General features: G+C 45.3%; 1 long non-coding RNA gene across 2 annotated transcripts in view; it reads right to left on the bottom strand.

Annotated features, from left to right (window-relative positions):
- The window catches only part of LOC125448338 (uncharacterized), a 30,965-nt gene extending 25,573 nt beyond the window's left edge, over positions 1–5,392 (bottom strand). Inside the window, exon 1 of one of the 2 annotated variants that reach the window (XR_009443504.1) lies at positions 5,208–5,392. This is a non-coding gene — a long non-coding RNA (uncharacterized LOC125448338). Of the gene's footprint in view, positions 1–4,584; positions 4,695–5,207 lie in introns of those variants that run through there. The other variant, XR_009443505.1, reaches the window with a different exon arrangement.
- Positions 5,393–20,706: the final 15,314 nt, after the last annotated feature.

The raw sequence follows: 20,706 nt of genomic DNA, 5'->3' as shown, positions 1-20,706 counted from the left end.
GTCCTCTAATTTGATGATGACGACGATGATGATGGCCCCAACAACGACACCCTTTAGTGCTTGGTGTTCAGGGTCACCAGGAAAAAAGGTCACTGGCGTAAAGTACTAGAAAGAATTGGCCTCTGCTAAATCATGCTTCACTAGGAGGCACAAAACAACATCTGACTAAAAGCTGGAGGAAGAAAGCGATATTGTGGTTGATCTAGTGTTGGTGTCAGTTGTGGTTCAGTGGGTAGGCATCTCACTTCTAACTCAGGCTCTGGGTTCAAGTCCTACTCCAGGAGCTAAGGCGAAGGATCCAATGTGTTGCGCCCATGGAGTTCAAATGTCTTTGAACTGAGAGACCACTGTCTTTTGGAGGAGATTATTAAACTAAAAGATTCCACAGCACACTTTCAAAAGAGCAAAGGGGAGTTATTCCTGGTCAATATATATCCCTCAAACAACGTCACAAAATGCTGATGTTTGTGGGAACTTGCCGTGTGCAAATTGGCCATAATGTTTCCTTCAGTATAACAGTGACCATTCTTCAAAAACATGCCTCCTTGGCTATAAAGTGCTTTACTGGTGGTCATGAGAGGCGCTATATAAATGCAAATCTTTGAAATATTAATGCAACTCTTGTATCACCTCCAAACCTGCGAAAGCTTTCAGCAGGGTGGGGAATTTGTTAGACTGTGACACATAATGTGTGATAACAGCACCATGAATTCTGTTCTTCTGTAATGCGTTTCCATAGCAACCACATTTTGAGGGCAATGGTCCCTTTTCCAACTGCTTCGGTCTGACCAAATGCTATGAGCCTTGACACGTTGTGAAGACCCTCAGTTCAGTATCCCGTCTGTGCCAGATAAATTGTTTTCAACTCTGACAGCACTCAGCTTTGCCACCTCTGAGCGAGAAATAGCAGAATATCAGCCAAAGCTCAATCTCTTCTCTTACTTTCATCTTGTGGCACTCTTGACAAAGTATTCGCATATGGGCACTCAGAGAGAATCGGTTCGATGATATGATAAAATAAGAACATTAAAAAAAGCATATGAACTGGGAGCAGAAGTAGGTCATTCCACCCCTTGATCCTGCTCTGCCATCCGACAAGATCATGACTGATCTGGTTCAGCTTCTTTTGCACCCTATCTCCATATCCTTTGATTCCTGTAGAGTCTAAAATTGTGACAACCTTAGGCATCCTCAATAATGGAGCATCTGCAGCTCTCCGGAGAAGAGAATTTGAAAGATTCACAAATGTCAGAGTGAAGTAATTTCTCCTCATCTCAGTCCAAAGTGCTTGGTGAGGCCACTTTTAGAATACTGTGTATCGTCCTATAGATGTTGTTAAACTTGAAAGGGTTAAGAAAATATTTAGTAGATGCACACATAACATAGAAATAGAACAGTACAGGCCCTTCAGCCCACAAATGTTGTGCCAACCTATTATCATACTCTAAGATCAAACTACCCTGCATACTCTACATTGTACGATCATTGATGTGCCTATCCAAGAGTCACTTAAATATCTCTAATATATCTGACTCCACTACCATCGCTGGCAGCGCATTCCACGCACCCACCACTCTGTTGCCAGGTTTGGAGGGCTTGAGCTGTAAGGAGAGGCTGAATAGGCTGGGGCTATTTTCCCTGAGAGTCGGAGGCTGAGGGGTGACTTATAGAGGTTTATAAAATCATGACGAGCGTGGATAGGGTGAATAGTCAAGGCTTTTTCCCCAGGGTAGAAGAGTCCAAAACCTGAGGGCATAGGTTTCAGGTGAGAGGGGAAAGACTTAAAAGAGACCTGAGGGCAACTTTTTCACTCAGATTGGTGTGTGTGTGTATGGAACAAGCTGCCAGAGGAAGTGGTAGATGTGAGTACAATTACAACATTTGAAAGGCATCTGGGTAGATACAAGAATAGCGAGTTTTGAGAAGATTTGTAGCTCAGGTTGAGTTTCTCCATGTGAGTTTGCTCGCTGAGCTGGAAGGACACCACTTTGATTGGGACAACACATCCATCCTAGGTCAAGCCAAACAGAGACACGCACGAGAATCCCTAGAAGCATGGCATTCCAACCGGAATTCCATCAACAAACACATTGATTTGGAGCCCATCTACCATCCCCTGAGAAAAAGAACAGGAAATGACATGACCAACACAGGAATTGACATCACCGACCCAAGGAACCCTAAACAGATAAATAGAAAGCGGGACATAACACCAGCGCTTCATTGGAGGCTTACTGATGCTGTTACCTAGAATGGTGACAAAACATCTGAAAACGAACCTTCCAGCTCAGCGAGCAAACTCACATCCAGAGATACATGAATAGGAAGGGTTATAGAGGGATATGGGCCAAATACTGCCAAATGGGACTAGATTAATTTAGAACATCTGGTCGACATGGACGAGTTGGATGAAAGGGTCTGTTTCCATGCTGTATAACTCTATGACCCCTAATTCCAAGATTATGTACCCTTGTTCTAGATTCTCAAGTCAGTGTCCAGCATGATAAGATCTCTGAAACATTTATATCCATTGGTCTGGTGCAAACAAACACGGTAATGAGGGAAATCTCTTGAATTTGTGTTTATCTGTTCTTCAAAACTGACATTACTAAGATACTGTCATGTGATAGGAAGGCATAACATTTCTGTGGTGACAGCTATTCACAGTCATAAGACATGACATAGCATTAATCAAGCATGCTTTGAGGAAGTTCTTGATATTGCACTAATTGGATAGTTTTGTGTATAATATGGAAATTTCCTGGACATTATTAAAATGATTTTTCTTGGAAGCACTTTGTAACTATGTCATTAAACATTCCAATACACATCAGTGACTACTTTGTGGCATTGTAGTGAGGCTGTGGAACACCCCTTCAAAGGTGTTATACTAATTCATAAAAATTGAAAAATGATAGCTTAGATCCTTGATTATCTTTATTCCTGACCACCACCAGCCCCACACCCATGTTCCAAATGCACCATGTTGTGATGTCATCACACTAGAGGAGATTTACCAGTGGTGTCACGGGTAGAGTGATAAAGAAGACATTTAACATGCTTGCCTTCATTGCTCAGGTCTTTGAGTATAGGAGTTGGGACATGTTGTGGCTATACAGGACATTGGTTAGGCTGCTTCTGGAGCGCTGTATACAGTCTGGTCACCCTACTACAGGTAGGATGTTATTAAATTGGAGAGAGTGCAGAAATGATTTATAAGGATGTAGATGAGCCTGGAAGGTTTGAGTTATAAGGAGAGGCTAGATAAGCTGGAACTATTTCCCTTAAGGATAGGAGTCTGAGGGGTGACCTTTTAGAGGTTTATAAAATCATGAGGGGCATGGATAGCCAAGGTCTTTTCCTTATGGTAGGAGGGTGCAAAACTAGACAGAATAGGTTTAAGGTGAGAGAGGAAAGATAGAAAAGGGACCTGAAGAGCATCTTTTTCACACAGAGGATGGTGTGTGTATGGAATGAACTGCCAGAGGAAGTGGTAGAGGTGGGTACAATTGCAACATTTAAAAGATATTTGGACAGGTACGTGGATAGGGAGGGTTTAGAGGGATATTGGCCAAATGCAGGCAGGTGGGACTAGGTCATTGCAGGCGAGTTAGGCCTAAGAGTCTGTTTTTGTGGTGTATGACTCAATAAATCTCTGTTGTTTGACTGGAGGATTCCAGTTGTGGGAGAAAGACTGGATAGGCCAAAGTTGCTTTTCTTTGGAACAGAGGAGGCTGAGGGGAACCCTGTTGCAATGTCTGAAATGATGATGACCCCAGCTCAGTTTCATAAAGCGTGGGCTCACAATATGTTGGAATGCTGTGGTCACAAGTTTTGATGCAGTGATGGCTGCTTGTGCATGGGTGACTGAGAGAAAGCAGCAACAAAATCCCATTCAATCTTTGCTCTTGTTTTTAATGATGGCTGCTGACACAGCTCTCCCCATCCCAAGCACAGCTTGCAGTCAGATTTGGACAGGCATAGTTCCTAGGAGCTTAGGGAGCTGGTTCAGATCCTTCAGTAAAACAGAGTAAAATTCCACGGCTCCACAGACTGAGTGGGACATCAACAGAATAGATGGAGCCAATGTGGCATAAATATTAACCACTTCAAAACCATTATCTCATACAATATTGCCATCCATTAACTCTGTTTTCTCCCTCACAGATGCTGCCAGACCTGCTGAGCTTTTCCAGCAACTTGTTTTAGTTCCTGATTCACAGCATCCGCAGTTCTTTCGGTTTTTATTGCCACCCATATTTTGACTGGCAGCATCATCCTTTTAATTCGTCATTTAATCACTCCTGTTTTCCACACTATCACAGAGCTTGGTTCTATCGGCCGCCCACAACCTTTCCTGCCTCTGTACTTAGACAAGGTCACACGACACCAGATTGGAGTCCACTTCAAATTTTAAAGAAACCTGTTGGACTCCAACCTGGTGTCGTGTGACTTCTGACTTTCATCACCCCAGTCCGACACCAGCACCTGCACATCAGCTGTACTTTAGAACAAGTTCGGACTTTTTCCAGCTCTTTCAGCATTGAGCTGAAAGGTTCACTCTGATTCGCCATCTGTACGCACCTACTGAGTTTTTGCCTCTGGGTTTTGTTTGGTCAGTGACGCCAAAACAGATTCCCCATCGTCTCAACCGTGAGGCACAAAGTGCTCCTGAGATGCTGCTTGGCCTGCTGTGTTCATCCAGCCTCACATTTTATTATCTTGGAATCTCCAGCATCTGCAGTTCCCATTAACCTCATCCCACCTCCTTGACCTGTCCGTATTCCCTGGACTGACCTATCCCCTCCCTACCTCCCCACCTATACTCTCTCCACCTATCTTCTTTTCTCTCCATCTTCGGTCCGCCTCCCCCTCTCTCCCTATTTATTCCAGAACTCTCACCCCATCCCCCTCTCTGATGAAGGGTCTAGGCCCGAAACGTCAGCTTTTGTGCTCCTGAGATGCTGCTTGGCCTGCTGTGTTCATCCAGCCTCACATTTTATTATCTCGGCACAAAATGACTGCCGGCTTCGTTGCCGCAGCAACGGTCAACTTGCCCGGAGAGAAAGGGCCTTTGCGGGATGATGGTGTCAGTAGGGAACGCGCGCGCATGCGGTTTTTTCGTTCGGTTGTATGTTTTTGTTGGCCTTAATGCGGAGGAAAATGTTTGGAGAGGACGGTGCCCCTTTAATAATTCGCTTCCTGACCTGAGGGAGGACGGGCTGTACTTTTTGTGGCGCTTTAACTCCATTGTTCCATTCTGGGAGCTCTTTAGGGAGTCGGGAGGCCTCGTCAAAAAAAAACATAAAGCCCGAGCAATTCACTTTGCAAGTTATGAGCATTCCAGCGAGTTCCTGTTTTCTTTCCTGTGGGATTCTGTGAAGTTTCTTGAAAGGCGTTCCCACCCAATGGCAGTTCCTGTAGTGCTGTGATATACAGGCAATGGAAGTTACCCACTGAGCAATGTCATCACCTTGGGAAATGTCAGCTATGTTGAGTAGAGTCAAATGAGTGTTAATAATTTACTGAACTTCTCTGGAAACCCGAATGGACTGACAGACACCCCCACTTGAATGCACATACATAAGTTCAGTTTAATAACAACACCATGAGTAATTAGGAAAATTCTGCACATGTTAGCAGAGGTCATTAAAGTACGACAGCATCTGACTTCAAATTGCGTAAACAATGCCAAAAACGATTTTCCGACTATCTTCATTCTGGAAACAACCGCACGCCACACTCGAAAACCCCTTTCAGACTTTGGCACTCACCTCAAATAAAGAATAACACAGTGGAGCAGCCAAAAGGACCAGAGGGAACTTGATTTAAAGTCTGCTCAGTTGCATTTTTAAAAAAATCTCCCGCAAGTACAGTCGACATTAGATACGGAATTTAGCAAAAATACATTGAAAAACAAAAAGTCAGCAAGGAAGACCCATCTGTTGCTTCTGAAGAGCTTAGGGATATTATTGACTTAAAATAAGAGACTTATAAAGCTGCAAAGAATCGTCATAAGTCTGAGGATCGGGAGTATTTTTGGAAACAGTGATTCAATAGTGATAAATCGGTGGGTATAAAATACAAGATTAAACTAGTTGGGAATATGAAAGTAAATTGCCAACACTTTTACTATACATGAAAAGGAATATAAAGCTAAGGTAAATGTTGGTCTCTTATAAGCGCATACGAGAGAACTATAACAGAGAATGGCAGGACATTTTGCATCTTGTCTTCACAATACGGAACAGAAGAGCTAGACCCAGGACCTCATTGCCTACGATCTAGAGATGTAAAAGTGAAAGCTCCACAGATAGTGGATGCACTGGCTAGGAGGGTGGTTCTGAGTGAGCACTGCAGTCAGAGGGGCAGTACTAAAGGGTTGCTGCACAGTAGGTGAGTCAGCACAGAAGGAAGTGTTGCACTGTTGGACAGTCAGTTGACAGACAGAACAGCACTGTCACAGTGTTGAGGGAGGGCTGCATTGTTGGAGGTCAGGTGTGAGTGAGTGCTGTACTGTTGGTGGATCAGGACTGAGGGAGTGCCACATTGTCAGAGAGTCAATACCGAGGGAGTGCCACACTGTCAGAGGGTCAGTACTGAGGCTCTGTTGTCCTATGGTGGGAAATTGAGTACAATAGGTGCGCATTCTCTTTCATTTGGAAGAATGAGAGGTGACCTCTTTGAAATGCGTAACAATCTGAGGATTTGACAAGGGAGATACTGAAAGATTATTTCCCCTGGCTGGGTGGTTCTGTCTGAATACCTCACTCCTCCTCACCACGTCGGACTCATTGCCCAGCTGCAAGTGCTGTGACACACATCCAATGTTTCGACCTTTTCCTCACTAAATGCATTCAACATGCTGTGTTCCTCCACGCTTGGTGCTCAGGTCAGTGAAGCTCCTTCAGCTTTGACTGCTGTACCCTTCGCCTCCCTTTTGTGATAACAAAATTTTCTGGGACTTGATGTGGGTTTTGCCTCTAGAAGGGTGTTTTACCTGATGCAGCAATGCTTCTATTATCCCTCATAACAGATGATATTAGGCATGAATATTGTGCAGTTAAAGAATCCTACAAATGGTTATGACAACCAACTGTTATTTACAAACATTACATTCAAAGGCGCATTAGTTTCTGGGCTAATATTACACTATTAGATTACAAAGAACAGCAAACTTCCAGTCAAGTATCATGCTTCAGGTGAACCTGGGGTAAGGTGGAGCCTGAGATCTTTATATCCTGAAGTTACATGCTATGAAACAGTGATGAGTGTGTCTGTAACTCTCCAACAGTGGCCCTTTAAGGGTCTACTGACTGTGAGATGTACCATAACTGGATTTGAATGAGTATACCCATCTGTTGACACAGTTACATTGCTATAGCACTACTGTGACTTTTCACAATGTATTGGTTCAGAAATGACTCCTTCAAGGGCATAAATTCCCTACAGTGTGTAAAGAGGCCATTTAGTCCTTCAAGTCTGCGCTGACCCTCCAGAGAATATCCCATCCAGACCCTGCACCCCATTCTATCCCTGTAAATCTTTGGAACATTAGAGGACACCAGAGCACCTAGAAGAAATGGGGAGAACATGCAAACTCCACAGAGACAGTCACCTAAGGCTGGGATCGAACCTGGGTGCCTCGCACTCTGAAGCAGCAGTGCTAACTACTGAGCCACCGCTCAACCCAATAATAATGGTAAAAACCAAAAGAACTGCAGATGCTGTAAATCAGGAACAAAAACAAAGTTGCTGGAAATGCTCAGCAGGTCTTGCAGCATCTGTGAAGGAGAAAACAGAGTTAACATTTTGGGTCCGGTGACCCTTCCTCAGAACTGATGGTGGCTGGGAAAATGTCAGTTTATGTGCAGAAAATAAGGAAATGGATGGGGTAGGGAGTAAATGATAGGATACAGCCCAAAGAGAGAGAAAGACAGTTGGACAGACAAAAGAGTTGCTAACGATCAGGCTGGGAGGGTGAAAAGTGGTTAATGGGGACTGTTAGTGACTAACAACAGGGGGGGTGTAATGGCACATACATACACACATACATCCATGATTCATCTGATGGCTTACGCTGGTTTCAAAACTTCCAATTTACCGCCTCCAGCCACATCCTCTTTACCATGGATGTGCAATCCCTTTACACATCCATTCCCCACCAGGAGGGTCTTGGGGCTCTCCGCTTCTTCCTGGAGCAAAGGCCTGAACCATCCCCACTCACCACCACCCTTCTCCACTTGGCCGAGCTTGTCCTCACCCTCAACAACTTCTCTTTTAACTCCTCTCATTTTCTTCAGGTAAGAGGGGTTGCCATGGTAACCTGAATGGGCCCAAGTTATGCCTATCTCTTCGTGGGGTACATGGAACATTCCCTGTTCCAGTCCTATTCCGGCCCCCACCCACAACTCTCTCTCCAATACACCGACGATACCATCGGTGCTGCTTCCCTCTCTTGTCTGGAATTGGAAAACTTCATCAATTTCACCTCCAATTTCCACCCTGCCCTCACTTTCACCTGGCCTATCTCTGACTCCCCCCTCCCCTTCCTCAACATTTCAGTTTCCGTTTCTGGGAATAGACTGGCCACTAATAGCCCATTACAAACCCACTGACTCCCACAGCTACCTGGACTATACATCCTCACACCCCACTTCCTGGAAAGACTCCATCCCATTCTCTCAGTTTCTCCGTCGCCGTCGCGTATGTTCAGATGAGGCCAGCTTCAACAAGGGAGCCTCCAAAATTTCCACCTTCTTCCTCAACTGAGGATGCCCCAACTCCGTTGTTGATAGAGCCCTCAATTGGGTCCGACCCATCTCCTGCACTTCCGCCCTCACCCCTTCTCTTCCCTCCCGCAACAGTGATAGGGTTCCCCTTATCCTCACCTACCACCCCACCAGCATCCACATCCAGAAGATCATCAGACACCATTTCTGCCACCTCCAGCAAGATACCACCACCAGACACTTATTCCCCTCCCCTCCCTTGTCCAACTTCTGCAGGGACAATTCCCTCCGGGACACCCTGGTCCACACTTCCTTCACCCCCAACTCCTCCCCACAGCCCTATGGCCCTTCCCCTGTAACCGGCGAAGGTGCAACACCTGCCCATTTACCTCCACCTTCCCCAGTATCCAAGCGCTCAAACATACCTTCCAGGTGAAGCAACACATCACCTGCACTTCCCACAGTCTAGTCTACTGCATTCACTGCTCACAATGTGGTCTCCCCTACATTGGGGACACGAAGTGTAGACTTGGCGACTGCTTCGCAGAACATCTACATTCTGCTCGCAAAAAAGACCCTGAACTACCTGTTGCCTGCCACTTCAATGCACCACCCTGCTCCCTGGCCAACATCTCTGTCTCAGCCTCGCTGCAGTGTTCCAGCGAAGCCCAGCGCAAGCTGGAGGAGCAACACCTCATTTTCCGCTTGGGGACCCTACAGCCCTGTGGACACAATACTGAGTTCAATAATTTTAGGACCTAAACTCTCCCATGTCCCAGACCCCCACCCCACACACCAGGCCTTGTTACCACACAGCCTGCCATTACACACCCCCTGTCGTTAGTCACTAACAGTCCCCATTCACCCTCTCAGCCTGATCATTAGCAACTCCTTTCTCTGTCCAACTGTCTTTCTCTCTCTCTCTTTGGGCTGTATCCTATCATTTACTCCCTACCCCACCCACCTACCTATTTTCTGCATATAAACTGACGTTTTCCCAGCCACCATCAGTTCTGAGGAAGGATCACCGGACCTGAAACGTTAACTCTGTTTTCCCTCCACAGACGCTGCCAGACCTGCTGAGCTTTTCCAGCAACTTTCCTTTTGATAATACTGGTGTTTTCCTCATCGACTCTCCCTCTGTTTATTCCAGTAATGATCCTTTGTGGATAACAGTGGGTTTCAGCTGGAGAGGAGCACAGCCTCTGCTAGTGATGCCCTTTTGTTGTCAGTTTGCACCATCTCCTTGCTCAGGGCTTTTACAGCTGCACTGTGCTCCTTCTGTATTCCAAAGCTTCTCTCACCTGTCGTTGCCCCTTTAAGAGCCTTTGTCTACACCCAGTCACACTTACGTCAGAATGCAGGCAGTGATAACAATTCACCATCACTAACAAGAACTTGCCATTGCTAAAGTTAATCTTGCACATTTAGGTATCAAGCTTTTAATGAGCATTTCCGTTTTCACACTTAAAAACTGCTCCCTCAGTTCAGCCACAGACATTTACAGCATTCCTATTCACAGTCACGTATGTAGTAAGTGGGAATGGGGAAGGCATGTTTTTGATTTAATCTATATCTTTCTATGTAATGTCAAAGTGTATCAGAACCTTATATTTTTCAATGAGTTCGCCTCTCATTTCTTGAAACTGCAGTGAGTATCGGACTACATCTCATTAGGTAGCATGTAACAACCCCAGTACTGACCCTTTCACAGTGTGACACTTTGTCAGTTTGTCCCTCGAACAGTGCCACACTCCCTTAGTAATGACCTTTTGACAGTGCGGCACTCCCACAGCGCTGACCCTCCAACAGTGCAGCGCTCCCTCAGCACTGACTCTCGGACAGTTACTGACCCTCGAATAGTGCAGTGCTCCCTCAGTACTGATGATCCAACATGTGGATTGAACCGGTGTCACCTCTGACCTGACCAGGTTCTTGCGAACTTCAGATTAATACAAGCAGTTGCAGAATTTCAGACTCCTGCCAATTCCTGTATTAATTCTGTAATTCAATCTGAATGGCAGAAATTGCTTAACCTAACTGATTTTGTACTAAAGTGATTTGGTTTTGAATCTACCCTGCTGTCTTTGGAAGGCAAACAGGCTGCAGTTCGACATAGTTGAATACACTGAATAGTAACTGCTGGTTAATTGGGTCATATTTTGTTTGCATCAGGATTTTGCATTGACCTGACCTGTTTGGACTGGGAATTTTCGACAATTGGGACAGATTCGGAAGTGAGGTACTCGATTGGAATGCTATGTTTGGATCGGGCAGGTGTTTTTCTTTGATGGGTCTGTTGCAGAACAATGTTTGAATTTACACAGGACATCTGGAAAAGCTGCCAGCAAAACCAGCTGAGAGAAGGGAGCAGCAAAACACAAATTCATGCTGGAAGAATTGAGTTCAGTGTGGAAACAGCACACAGGGCAACAAGTTTCGTTCTCTCAATGTTTTGCAGATGTCTTGGGGGGAGGTGGGAGGCAGCCCTCACCTGTTTTAGGAATAAAACCCGCCTGGAAGCCTGAAAAGCATCTGAAGGAAATCTGAAAGACGGGAGATGACTGGGAACCAACAAAATGGAATTATCCGGGCCCATCGAATCTGCTCCACCATTCAATTATGGCTGTTATGTTACTTAACCCCATGTTCCTGCCTTCTCCCTGTAACCTTGAACCCCTTACTAATCAAGAACCTATCTATCTCTATCTTAAATACACTCAATGACTTGACCTCTGCAGCCTTCTGCAGCAATGAGTTCCACAGAATAGTATAACTTCTTATTATTGGAATTTTGCTGAAAAGAAAAACATGTTGCAGACATTTATCATTTTGGACTTCTCAGGATCAATGCAAGAGTGCCAAATTTCAAATGATTGCAGCAGTTTAAACTACAGGAGAAAAAGGTGCTGAATGGTTTTCTTGTCAACTCTGATTGGCCGTGGCATTGCCACGGAGAAAACCATGGTGAACTATTGGCTCCCTAAGCTCCCAGGTAATTCAAAAAAGGTGCAAGACTTGACCATATTCTTTTTGTTTGCAGAGAACGGGTTCCTGTGAATGAATGTATGCTGCTTCTAGCAAACATAAACATTAAAAATTTTACTTACAATCTTCAATTGATTGTTCATGTGTAAGTTGTTTAGGTTGTCGAGGTGTTTGGGGAGCCTATAGTCCCCCATTGCTTTCTGCATCGCAATGCGTCAGCCTGTCAGAGTCAAATTGACAGTACTCTTTCTCCTGTAATATAAATTATTGTGATTGGTCAAAATGTGGCATTCTTGCATTGGTCCCATTGGGTGCAACTTAAAAAGCTTTGGCAACATGTCGTCTTGATATTGATCGACTCGTGAAATTAACAAGTCAGTGTATCATGAGTTGTCTGGCATGAAAGTGGCAATCAAGCTGAATTTTCACTGCTCCGCAAGTCTAACTTGTCAAACATAGCCTGGTGAACCGTAGCTGGCCTGCAGCTATGTCCTGAGATATTGGTTGAGGGGTAGATGAAGCAAAGGAGAGGGGGTGGATTAAGACTGCATCCACAAATAACTTTTCAAAGGCTTTATTACCATTTCTTGAGCAAACTCCAGCAGTTCCTATGAGCCTAAAGTTTGCTTTGAGATCCTAAAACTGAAATCAGGATCTCACTTTGCTGAGAATAATCCAGAACTCTTATCCCATGAAAAGGCTGTTGGGATTGGGGTCAAGTAAAAAATTGAATAGTGAAATTGGGAAGTGCATTAAAGGGCTCCAGAAGCAGGGGCAGGTAAATGGGTTGAAATACAGATCAGCCACGATCGGTGGGAATGGCCTCTTTCCACTCCTATGTTACAACTACAATCCCTGGTCCAAAGAAGTTTGACAGTCCTTCTATCTGTACCCGTGTGTCAAGTCAGCCAAAGGCAATGGAACAAAACTATTTGGATGGATGTTTTAGGTCTGCTTTATAATACGATAAAATTAGCATGTTAATGGCTCAATCAAAATAATTAAGAGAGATGTTTGATGCGAACATGTTAGGTGGTTGCAAAATAATGGCTTTGAACTTCCTTGAGGCCTATCTAAACCAAATTTGGACGACCACTGAGCCCTTATAAAAGTGTCATAAATGACTGTACGACCTCTCGAGGGGATCATTTGATCTCCCATCTGAGTCCTTCAAGAGAGCAATGTAATCCACATGGTATTCTTGGGCCAGCACTTTCAACAGTACCTTCACCAGTATGTGAGTAAATCCTAAGCAGAAGACAATACCTTGCAAGATTTTTTGTCACCTTGCTTCACACTTAACCTCTTAAAAAGCCACACTCACCATCCTGACGTGGAAATATATCGTCATTCCTTCACTGACACTGGGTCAAAATCCTGGAAATCCCCCATAGCCCATGGACTACATTGACTCTGGGCCTAGCGTTGGAAAGTGGGACATAATGCAGAGTTAGAGTAAGGTTTGGTGGTACAGACTTGATGGCCTCTCTGTACTCTGTAATTCTTTGTAGTAGTTCAAGAAGGCAACTCTCTACTGCCTTTTCAAGGGGCAATTAGGAACAGGCAATAAATGCTGGCCCAGCCACTGATGCCCATATCCTACGAGCAATGAAAAGAAACACAACTTGTTAAGTGCCTGATCTCATGACTGACCACATTGATACGCGAATACGCAAAGCTCAGAAAAGTCAGCCCTTCGAGATAAGGTCATTCTAGTATACACTGGGCAAGCAGTGTTACTTTTGATTGATGTTATTTATATCTATAGAGGAATAGATATAACATTACAGGAAATGAAGATCACTTTCATTTCTTTCTGCATACTAAATGAGAAAAATACAGCACCAGCCTATAATGTCAGATTGAACGTAACCAGCCACACTGGTTGACCTTTGGCTTGTGACCTCCTTTGTTGCGTGCAAAGGAAGTAAATCACTATAATTAGCAACCTTCTGCTTCCTGCCATTTCTAAACAAGCAAAGCATAGTGTCATGAGTGTCCATGGGCCAGAGACGTAGGCGTCCACTTCCTGTGAATTTTCTACCGCCTGCATGCAGACAGTACTGATCAGCTCACAGGCCACCAATGAGAAGTCAAGTGGGGCTGTTATCCATCGTATTCTAGCTTATAGCTGTCAGTCACCATCACAAGGATGGATGCATGGCATTGCTGTTGGTGCCAACCTTACTACACTTGAAAGGCACTCATTGGTCAGAGGATCCCTACAGTGCAGACGCAGGCCATTCAGCCCATCAAGTCCACGCCAATCCTCTGAAGAGCATCCCACCCAGACCCAGCCTCCTACCCGATCCCTCTAACCCTGAATTTCCTATGGCTAATCCACCTAACCTGCCTATCCCTGGACATTATGGGACAATTTAGCATGGCCAATCTACCCTAACCTGCACATCTTTGAACTGTGGGTGGAAACCAGAGCACCCGGAGGAAGCCCATGCAGACACACGGAGAATGTACAACCTCCACACAGACGGTTTCCTGAGGCTGGAATCAATCCTAGATCACTGGTGCCATGAAGCAGCAGTGCTAACCTCTGAGCCACTGTGCCACCCCATTGGCTTCAAAGGTTTCGAGACTTCCATACGTTGTGAAAGATACCATACAAATGTACATTTTTTTCTTTTAATTTCAATGTCCAAAACTGTGGTCATGTTTTAATATTGCAAGGCTGTCCGAAGTTTCCATCTGGGAGTCCAAAAATTAACCAATTACTTAGGCAGGGCAGGAAATGTCCAATTCTTCACTTCAATCATGCACTGTCTTATATGGTTGTACTTGTGACTGAGCTTGTTTGGCCTAGTGCCCTATCCTTAGTCAAAATCATCCAACACCCATAATCGGCTTCGAAAGTGGAGCAATGCCAACTCTGGCACAAAGAGCACTCTTCAAAACTGGTTCATAGCCCTGGACAACCCTTGACCTAAAAACTGAGTGAGGCCACTTTCCGTTGTGATTCTTTGTCATATTTAATGCATAAGACAGGCTTTTTTTTCCCATTTCTTTATTCTGTCATGGGACATGGGCATCATTGGTGAGGCCAGCATTTGTTGCCCACCCCTAACTGCCCTTGAATTCATTAGCTCTACAGGCTATTTAAGAAGGCAGCTCAGAGTCAACCACTTTGTGCGTCTGGAGTCACTGTTACTGAGGTAGGTTTTAAATTTCTGATTTGTTAACTGAATTTAAATTCCACCAGTTGCCATGGTGGGATTTGAACTCACAACCCCAACCCCCACCCCCAAGAATTAGCCTGGGCTCTCTGAATTACCAGTCGAATGACATTGCCACTGTTTTACACGTGTATGTATTGAAGGGCAATTTATCCAACAGCTCACAGTATTACAACTCATTCTCCACTCTAGGGTGGCACGGTGGCTCAGTACTTAGCACTGTTGCCTCACAGTGCCAGGTGCCTTGGTTTGATTCCACTCTTGAGCAACAATTTGTGTGGAGTTTGCATATTCTCCCCATGTCTGCGTGGGTTTCCTCTGGGTGCTCCGGTTTCCTCCCACAGTCCAAAGATGTGCAGGTGGATTGGCCATGCTAAACTGCTCATAGTGTCCAGGGATTTGAGGTTTAGGTGGGTCGTTTATGGGAAATGCAGGGTCACAGGGATAGCGTGGGTCTGGGTTCGTGTGGACTCAATCGGCTAAATGGCCTTCTTCCACACTGTAGGAATTCGATGAGTCTATCGCACTCTCTCCATCTATTTCAATGCATCACCAAACATTCAAATAAAAGCTTTTAAAGCCACTAAGTCCTGAAAGAAGCTAAGCTGTTTCAAAATGTTAAGGCAATTTAAGACAACGAGAAACTGTATATTTATTGCATGTGCTAACAATTCAAACACTTCCAAGGGGCTTGCATATGTTAAGGTAGTTCATTTTGGATGGCAGAGAGTTTTGTTTAAGAATGATACATTGTAAATGGATTTGAACCTCTGTAACCTATCAGTGCACTGAACTGTTCACCTGTCAGGTACTCTGAGGCAGTTCTGATTGTGCCTTCATCAAATCTCTGGTGAGAAGCTGAAACAAACTTTCATATTTCAGCAATTAACAGTATGGATAGGGAAGGAAGGCAGCTGAAATTTATAAAACAACACAATACAGTAAGCTGCTGCTCAACGGGACAAGTCACAAGAAGATGTTCACGTGCAGTGAGTGACATCATGTTAGCTCAGAAGAATCAGAAAGAGAATGAGACCAGTTCAAGAACAGCTTCTTCCTTGCCATTATTAGACTGATGAATGGACTCTATCTTCAAATAATGTTGGTTTTGCTAATGCCGATCTTGTTTTGTGCACCTCCTGTGCAGTGTAACCTTGTATGTCTAACTCTGTCTAAGCACCCTATGATCTCTGTGTCCTTGTTTGGTATGATCTGTCTGTACTGCTCAAAAAACAAAGCTTTTCGCTATGGTCAGGTACACATCACTACAATAAATCAAATCAAACTTAGCACTTGTTAGGGGAGGGCGATATTAAGAAGCGTCTGGAGTGTAAAACATGCATGTGGCAAATCTCTGGTCTGGTTTGTGCTTATTTTTTGCTGGTTTCAAGCAGCCAGACTGGGTAATACCACATTACATCACTCAGACCTCAGTGCCCTCAGACCTTGGTGCCATTTGGTGTTCAATGCCCATCAGGGCTCAGTGCCACTTGGAGTTCAATGCCCCTCAGAGCTTGATTTCCTTTTGAGCTTGGTATCCCTCAGTGCTTCTCTGAGCTTGGTTTCCTTGAAAACTCACCTCCTGACTCCCCAAAGCCTGTCCATCATCTTCAAGGCACAAGTCAGGAGTGTGATGGAATACGCCCCACTTGCCTGGATGAGTGCAGCCCCAACAACACTAAAGAAACTTGAAACCATCCACAACAAAACAGGTCACTTAATTGGCACTACACCCACAAACATTCACTCCCTCCACCACCAAAACTCAGTCACAGCAGTGTGTACCATCTACAAGATGCACTGCAGAAATTCACCAAAGACCCTCAGACAGCACCTTCCAAATCTACGACTCACCACCATCCAAAAGAACAAGGATCAGCAAATACATGGGAACACCACCCCCTGCAAGTTCCCCTCCAAACCATTCACCATCCTGACTTGGAAATATATCGCCGTTCCTTCAGTGTCGCTGAGTCACAATCCTGGAATTCCCTGCCTAAGGGCATCGTGGGTCTAACTGCAACACATAGACTGCAGCAGTTCAAGAAGGCAGCTCACCACCACAATCTCAAGGGGCAACTAGGAACAGGCAATAAATGCTGGCCCAGCCAGCAATGCCAATGTCCCATGAGTCAACTTAAAAAGATCATGTTCCTTGCAGGAAGCCCTGCCCTGATGTGTCAGGCATGCTTGAAAATCATGAGCCTGCTCCCGTAATTCTAAATTGTTTTCCTTTCTGCCTTAGAACAGATTAAAAAGAGCCAGGGAGGAACAGAAGATAATCTAAATGAGCTACAGAGACCGTGGTCAGAAGTGGATTCAGTGACGATCACATTGGCATGGAACTTGGCAATTCTATGAAGAACTACCTCAAAGGCTGAACAGGGCCATAGAATTTCACGAGATGTTTTCCTGATCTTGCCTTCTGTTATTTTCTATGGAGAAAAAAAATAACTGCATGCTGATAGGGTTGTTAACCAGCTGGTGGTCGTTTGACCATGTTAAAGGCGGTATATGAATGTAGGTTGTTGTTGCTTGATTTTCCCCTGGACTGTGTGTCTCGTTGAAACAATCTTGACACCTCCACCTCCCCTGCAAATTTTTTGTTCCTTAGAAAGGTCAGTCACCTGCGAGCTGGTGGGCACGGTGCCTGGTCTGCCCAACATGGGCACGATATGCACAAACCCACCTGGCATGGCATTCAAGGCTGGGAGTGGTTTCGGAAAGGCAGTCTCTTTTCTTTCTTTTTCTTGTTATGTGGGCAAGTCAAACGACACATTGCAACTGGTGCAGGACTCAGATCAGTATGTGGGCCCTGATGGTTTCAATCAATGTTTTTAGAATACTCACTGGCAATAATAAAAGGAAAGCCCTGCAGCCTATGTCTTTATTCTGCCATCTGGTTATGATATATGACGATGGTGCTGCAAAGATGTCTCGAAGAGGTCAAAATGTTTCAGACCAGACCCTTCTGTGGCTGTTCCCCTTTACCTGCAACTTCAGAGAAAATCAATATCAGCCCCACTATACCAGCCCTGGCTTCTCATTGTCAGTTGTGATTCAACGTTTGGTGCCTTTGCAGGGTCATTTACGGTACAGAGGAAGGCCATTTGGCCCCTTGAGATCATACTGGTTCTCTGCACAGCAATCCCGTTCCTTCCCTGTTCTATTGTGATTTGATTTGTCTCCAACACCCGTCCAAACTCCTTCAGAAACCACTCACTAGATTTTTTTGCTGTCTGAAGCTGCTGGGTCGAAATGTTTCTTCTTCACCTTCTCCTCCCCTCACTCCACCCAGGACAACAGGTAAAATGGATTTCATGGGTTTCCCATGAAGGGAGCCTCACAGAGAACAAGAGTGCGCAGGCTCCTTTCCTGAGTTCTCCTGTTATTCACTTATCAAATGCAAGATGATAACTGGATAACAATAACCAAGGAAATGCAATTTTTTTCTCCCTACAGCCCTTGTATTCCATTTCCGCTATCTGAGAGGTTGTAACAAGTTGACAAAATCTTTGCATCCAGGAAAATTCTCCAAGGACTGACTTCCCAACCTGGTCTACAAAATGTCCAGATGTTTCCACTCGCCTGCCTGTCGAAAATGATGTGCAGCATGTTTCCAAGTGCTTAAACTGTGCAGACACGTAATCCCCACGCGTAATCGCCAAATGCTTTTTTCATTCACTCTTGTTTTCCTGAGTGAGTATGGTAGATGCAGAGCTCAACTATTTTTAGACGCCAAAGCGGTTTAACCGACTATGGCCAAATATATAGCTTGCAACCAACATTATCAACCTCTCGTTGTCAAGCGCACATACAAAAAAAAAATTGATCTACTTAGGAATCATAGAATCATACAGCATAGACTAGGCCTGTCAGCCCATCTGATGTGAGTGGGTTGCTGCAATCTGGAGTGCACTGGTGAAAAGTGCAGTAGATGCAGACTCGGTAATAAATTCCAAAGGCAATTGGACAACGAATGAAAATGTTGCTGGGTTCTGGGAAAGGAGTGGGATGTGGTGGGGTGGGGTTGGGGAGTGTGGGGTGGTCGCAGAATGGAATGAGAAGGCTGAAGAGCCAGTACAGTCACAACAGGCCACCTTCTGTGCTGTATCATTAATTCTACACGTGACATATACATATACATCTCATTGTTATTTCAAGGTCAAAGTGGCACATGGTGCTACGACTCTGAAGGGACTTTGCTGGCTTTTATGGTTCTCCTCTAATCTATGTTGCGCAGGGGTTTGTGAAGATCCAGTGTTTCGATCTGGCTCAGGAATAAACTTCATGCAGCAGATACTAGTAGAGTGAATGAAGTGTTGCACTCATTCTTTAATGACCCAGCGAGTTGAATAATCGAATTCCTACAGGGCCATTCATCCCATCAAGCTTGAAGCAACCTTCAAAGAGCATCACGCTACCCTATCCGTGTAACCCTGCTTTTCCCAGAGCTAACCCACGTAGCTTGCACATTCCTGGGCACCATGGGCAATTTAGCATGGCCAATCCACCTAATGTGGACTGTGGGAGGAAACCCATGCAGACAGAGGGATATGGGCCAAATGCTGTCAAAAAAGGACTAGATTAATTTAGGAATAACAAGGTGTAGAGCTGGAGGAACACAGCAGGACAAACAGCATCAGAGAAGCAGGAAAGCTGACATTTCAGGCCTGGACCTTTCTTCAGAAATGGGGGAGGGGAAGGGGGTTCTGAAATAAATAGGGAGAGAGGGGGAGGTGGATAGAAGATGGATAGAGGAGAAGATAGGTGGAGAGGAGACAGACAGGTCAAAGAGGCGGGGATGGAGCCAGTAAAGGTGAGTGTAGGTGGGGAGTTAGGGTGGGGGTTGGTCAGTCAAGGGAAGACAGACAGGTCAAGGAGGCGGGGATGAGGCTGGTAGGTAGAAGGTGAGGGTGGGGGTTGAGGTGGGAGGAGTGGATAGGTGGGAGAAAGGAAGGACAAGTTAGGGAGGTGGGGATGAGCTGGGCTGCTTTTAGGATGCAGTTGGGGGAGGGGAGATTTTGAAGCTTGGGAAGTCCACATTGATAACATTGGGCTGCAGGGTTCCCAAACGGAATATGAGGTGCTGTGCCTGCAACCTTCGAGTGGCATCATTGTGGCACTGTATGAGGCCTAGGAGGGACATGTCGTCCAAGGAGTGGGAGGGGGAGTTGAAGTAGTTCGTAACTGGGAGGTGCAATGGTTTGTCGCGAACCAAGTGTAGGTGTTCCACAAAGCAATCCCCATGCCTCCACTTGGTTTCCCCAATGTAGTGGAGGCCACATCTGCAACAGCGGATATAGTATACCACATTAGCAGATGTGCAGGTGAACATCTGTTTGATGTGGAAGGTTTTGTTGGGGCCTGGGATGGGGGTGAGGTGTAGGGGCAGATGTAGCACTTCCTGCGGTTGCAGGGAAAAGTGCCGGGTGTGGTGGGGCTGGTGGGCAGTGTGGAGTGGTTAAGGGAGTCGTGGAGAGAGTGGTCCCTCTGGAAAGCATACAAGAGGGGGGAGGGAAAAATATCTTTGGTGGGGGGGTCAGATTGCAGATGGCAGAAGTGGCAGAGGATGATGTGTTAGATCCGGAGGTTGGTGGGGTGGTACATGAGAATGAGGGGGATTCTGTTTTGGTTGTTATTGCAGGGAGGGAGTGTCAGGGATGAGTTGCGGGAAACGTGAGAGATTCACTTGAGGGCGTTTTCGATCACTGTGGAGGGGAAGTTGCGGTCCTTGAAAAACGAGAACATCTGGGATGTCAGGGAGTGGAATGCCTCATCTCAGGAGCAGATGCGGC

This window comes from Stegostoma tigrinum, chromosome X, assembly GCF_030684315.1.
Source record: "Stegostoma tigrinum isolate sSteTig4 chromosome X, sSteTig4.hap1, whole genome shotgun sequence".
NCBI classification, from domain to species: Eukaryota; Metazoa; Chordata; class Chondrichthyes; order Orectolobiformes; family Stegostomatidae; genus Stegostoma; species Stegostoma tigrinum.
Note: the sequence above shows the minus strand (reverse complement) of the source record. Positions and strands in the feature narration are given on the sequence as shown.